The 5,000-nt window shown below is 63.1% G+C and overlaps 1 pseudogene; it reads right to left on the reverse strand.

Moving 5' to 3' along the window:
• The window catches only part of LOC126434021 (large subunit ribosomal RNA), a 7,960-nt pseudogene that overhangs the window by 2,495 nt on the left and 465 nt on the right, over positions 1-5,000 (reverse strand).

The raw sequence follows: 5,000 nt of genomic DNA on the forward strand, positions 1-5,000 counted from the left end.
CGGGACCGACGGAGGGTCGGACCCATCCATCGGCAAGATGGAATGCCGAGGCCCCCCTGGGCAACAGGAGCGTGGAAGTATCCCAGGGGGGTGTCCGCCGGAAGGCGGAACCATCTCCTGACGGCGGCCCGGATGGTGACGTCGGCCGACTTCAATGCACCCACCCGGGTGCGGCTGAGGGCCAGCCCGTGGTACAGGCCAGGGAGAAGTACGTTGGTGAGAGCGTGGAGGCGCTGTTGCGGCTTCAGCGGAGCTCGGGAGATGACGTCAAGCTGCTCCACCAGGTGGCGACGTGGATTGAAGACGCAGCGACCCGCCGTGGAAAATTGCAGCCCCAGGTACCGGAAGGTTTCACCCACACGCAGGGCAGGCATGGTGGTATTGCCTGCTGTGAAGGTGACATTGCTGTCCACCTTCACCTTCTTCTCGCGCCCTGACGCGACTAAGGCGAGGGTGAAACACTTCCGGGCGTTGATCTGCAGCCCCAGGTGGGCGAGGGCTGCGGTAGCTGCGTCGATGAGGGACTGCAAGCCCCTCGGGGTCGCTGCAAACAGCAAGACGTCATCTGCAAAGGCCGCAGCGTTGACTCTGCGACCGAGGATCCGAGCTCCGATGTGGGAGGGCAGTTGGCCTAAAACGTAGTCCACCGCAAAGTTGAACAGGAGGGGGGAGAGGGGATCGCCCTGGCGAACGCCCCGTGCTGGCTGCACAGACACGCCCACGCCGGCGCCGTCCGCTATCACTGTCGTGCTGCCCTCGTAGCACCGCTCGACGTACTCGACAAAGCAATCCGGTAGGCCATGCGCCTTCAGCACAGGGCGAAGGGCAGCATGATCCACCGAATCGAATGCCTTCGAAACGTCGATCGATGCCACAAAGACAGAGCGGCAGGAGCGAACTGCGTCGGTGAGAGCAGTGTCCAAGATGAAAGTATTTTCCAACATCCCATCCCGAGGGATGAATGCCCGCTGACGTTCGTCCACAGCACAAGCGCGCATCAGGCGTGACGCGAGAACCTTGTGAAAGGTCCGCGCCAACACCGAGCAGACCGTAATGGGGCGAAAGTCAGCGGGGGATGTTGGTGCAGCCGTTTTCGGGAGAAGGGACGTCCGCGCGCGAAGCAGGCGTTCCGGGAGGGCGCGGGCCAGAAGGAAGAGATTCATCACTTTCACCAGGACTTCGTGCGGCAGGCGCCGCAACTCCGCTGGGGTAAGGCCGTCCGGCCCGGCCGCTGATCCCCTGGGCGGCAACGCGGCGGCGACCTCCTCATGTGTGACCGGCCCCCATAGGCACTCAAGAGCGACAGGCTCCGAGTGCGGGAGGAGGCGGTCACGAATGAAGCCCGCGGTGGAGACGGGCTTCTTTGTGAAGAGGTCCGCCCAGAAGTCCAGCAGACCAGGGATGGCAGGTGGCGGCTGGAGCAGGGTGCCATCCAAGAGGCCGCGCACGCAACGTGCACGCGACCGTCGGAAGGCATCCTGCGTTCTCGCGTACTCCCAGCGGCGCCGCTTGCGCTTCTGCGTCGGCGGCGCGGCAGGCGGCCGCTTCGATGGTTGGCGCGGCCGCTGTGTCCTGGTGATCGATCTCTCCCCTCTGGACCCGACCGACGCAAGGGCATCCGGGAGCATGCCCAGGATGACATCGGGCGGCGTGCCCCGCCCCAGACCTATGACACGATCCAGGGCAGAGAAACGCTGGGCGGAAACGGGTAGCCCCGCCAGATGCTCCCAGATGGCGGCGTCAGTCGGCCCCTCCGGCGGCGGCCCGGTGGTGTCGGCCGCGAAGTCCTCGGCTGCGTCGACGGGCGGCGCAGCGGCCTCGCCCGCGTCTGGCAGCGGGCTCGCTGCTCCCCGGCGGGACGCCGGCTCTTCCCCCCGACCGATCTCAAGCGCCTCCATGAATTGGCGGACAAGCTGCTTGTGGGCAGCTTGCCGCCGTCGGCACTTGATTGCCTCAAGCGTTCGGTCGGGGAACATCCTGATGAGCTCTTGATTTACAAAGAAGAACCGGGCGTCCCTCTCGAGGAACAGTTCGGCCTCCGCCTTGGCGAGCGACAGGACTTCTTCCTCCGTCCACCTCGCGCGATGCCTCTCCGTGACGATCTCCGCGTTGGCGGCCGCAAGGTGTTGGCGGCGGCGATGGACCCCGAGACCGTTCTTGGTGGTGAAGCTGCGGTGGCACTCACTACAGGCGTATACAGCTGCAAAAGTTACAAGATTTTCGGCACGGCCGGTTGGCCGGCTAGGTGCTGGGGGAGTTGGGGTGGCACCTTCAGCGGAAGGGCCACCACTTTTTCTCTGAATACTGCCCCCAACTAAAAAAAGGGATAGTGCGAGGGGGGGCTGGTAACCCCCCCAAGCCCCTGGTGCGGTCTTCCACTCTGCGAAAATCAGCGGGCCCACGAGAAGGGGAGAAGACCGCAGGAGAGGAGAGGCTAAGAGGGCTAGGCCCATGTATTGCGCATCACTCTCCCTGTAACCATAACCCAAGGAAGGCACCTCGCAGCAGCAGCACGACTACATCAAGACCGCACTTCGAAAAGCCAAGTCCGGATGCAGCCACACCGCCGCCACTTGGCCACCTTAAGAGAGTCATAGTTACTCCCGCCGTTTACCCGCGCTTGCTTGAATTTCTTCACGTTGACATTCAGAGCACTGGGCAGAAATCACATTGCGTCAACACCCGCTAGGGCCATCGCAATGCTTTGTTTTAATTAGACAGTCGGATTCCCCCAGTCCGTGCCAGTTCTGAGTTGATCGTTGAATGGCGGCCGAAGAGAATCCGCGCACCCGCGCGCCCCCGGAGGAGCACGCTAAGGCGGACGCGGCCTCGCAGCAAGGAAGATCCGTGGGAGGCCAAGGCACGGGACCGAGCTCGGATCCTGCACGCAGGTTGAAGCACCGGGGCGCGAACGCCGCGCAGGCGCGCGCATCCTGCACCGCCGGCCAGCACGAGGCCGACCAACGGCGAGAGCAGACCACGCCCGCGCTAAACGCCCGCACTTACCGGCACCCCTACGGCACTCACCTCGCCCAGGCCCGGCACGTTAGCGCTGACCCACTTCCCGACCAAGCCCGACACGCCCCGATCCTCAGAGCCAATCCTTATCCCGAAGTTACGGATCCAATTTGCCGACTTCCCTTACCTACATTATTCTATCGACTAGAGGCTCTTCACCTTGGAGACCTGCTGCGGATATGGGTACGAACCGGCGCGACACCTCCACGTGGCCCTCTCCCGGATTTTCAAGGTCCGAGGGGAAGATCGGGACACCGCCGCAACTGCGGTGCTCTTCGCGTTCCAAACCCTATCTCCCTGCTAGAGGATTCCAGGGAACTCGAACGCTCATGCAGAAAAGAAAACTCTTCCCCGATCTCCCGACGGCGTCTCCGGGTCCTTTTGGGTTACCCCGACGAGCATCTCTAAAAGAGGGGCCCGACTTGTATCGGTTCCGCTGCCGGGTTCCGGAATAGGAACCGGATTCCCTTTCGCCCAACGGGGGCCAGCACAAAGCGCATCATGCTATGACGGCCCCCATCAACATCGGATTTCTCCTAGGGCTTAGGATCGACTGACTCGTGTGCAACGGCTGTTCACACGAAACCCTTCTCCGCGTCAGCCCTCCAGGGCCTCGCTGGAGTATTTGCTACTACCACCAAGATCTGCACCGACGGCGGCTCCAGGCAGGCTCACGCCCAGACCCTTCTGCGCCCACCGCCGCGACCCTCCTACTCGTCAGGGCTTCGCGGCCGGCCGCAAGGACCGGCCATGACTGCCAGACTGACGGCCGAGTATAGGCACGACGCTTCAGCGCCATCCATTTTCAGGGCTAGTTGCTTCGGCAGGTGAGTTGTTACACACTCCTTAGCGGATTCCGACTTCCATGGCCACCGTCCTGCTGTCTTAAGCAACCAACGCCTTTCATGGTTTCCCATGAGCGTCGATTCGGGCGCCTTAACTCGGCGTTTGGTTCATCCCACAGCGCCAGTTCTGCTTACCAAAAGTGGCCCACTTGGCACTCCGATCCGAGTCGTTTGCTCGCGGCTTCAGCATATCAAGCAAGCCGGAGATCTCACCCATTTAAAGTTTGAGAATAGGTTGAGGTCGTTTCGGCCCCAAGGCCTCTAATCATTCGCTTTACCGGATGAGACTCGTACGAGCACCAGCTATCCTGAGGGAAACTTCGGAGGGAACCAGCTACTAGATGGTTCGATTAGTCTTTCGCCCCTATACCCAGCTCCGACGATCGATTTGCACGTCAGAATCGCTACGGACCTCCATCAGGGTTTCCCCTGACTTCGTCCTGGCCAGGCATAGTTCACCATCTTTCGGGTCCCAACGTGTACGCTCTAGGTGCGCCTCACCTCGCAATGAGGACGAGACGCCCCGGGAGTGCGGAGGCCGCCGCCCCGTGAAGGGCGGGGAAGCCCCATCCTCCCTCGGCCCGCGCAAGGCGAGACCTTCACTTTCATTACGCCTTTAGGTTTCGTACAGCCCAATGACTCGCGCACATGTTAGACTCCTTGGTCCGTGTTTCAAGACGGGTCGTGAAATTGTCCAAAGCTGAAGCGCCGCTGACGGGAGCGATTATTCCGCCCGAGAGCATCCCGAGCCAACAGCGGCGCGGGTCCGGGGCCGGGCCAGGTAGGTCCGTCATCCGGGAAGAACCGCGCGCGCTTGCCGGGAGCCCGAGCGCCCAAAGGGGCGAATCGACTCCTCCAGATATACCGCCGGGCAGCCAGCCAGGACACCGGGGCTCTGCCCAACAGACGCGAACCGAGGCCCGCGGAAGGACAGGCTGCGCACCCGGGCCGTAGGCCGGCACCCAGCGGGTCGCGACGTCCTACTAGGGGAGAAGTGCGGCCCACCGCACACCGGAACGGCCCCGCCCCGCGGCGAGTGGAAAGGCAACCGGACACGACCCCGCCGCGAATTGCTCCGCGCGGGCGGCCGGCCCCATCTGCCGAGGGCGGAGGCCAGTGGCCGGATGGGCGTGAATC

Source organism: Schistocerca serialis, unplaced genomic scaffold (assembly GCF_023864345.2).
Source record: "Schistocerca serialis cubense isolate TAMUIC-IGC-003099 unplaced genomic scaffold, iqSchSeri2.2 HiC_scaffold_1179, whole genome shotgun sequence".
Taxonomy (NCBI): Eukaryota; Metazoa; Arthropoda; class Insecta; order Orthoptera; family Acrididae; genus Schistocerca; species Schistocerca serialis.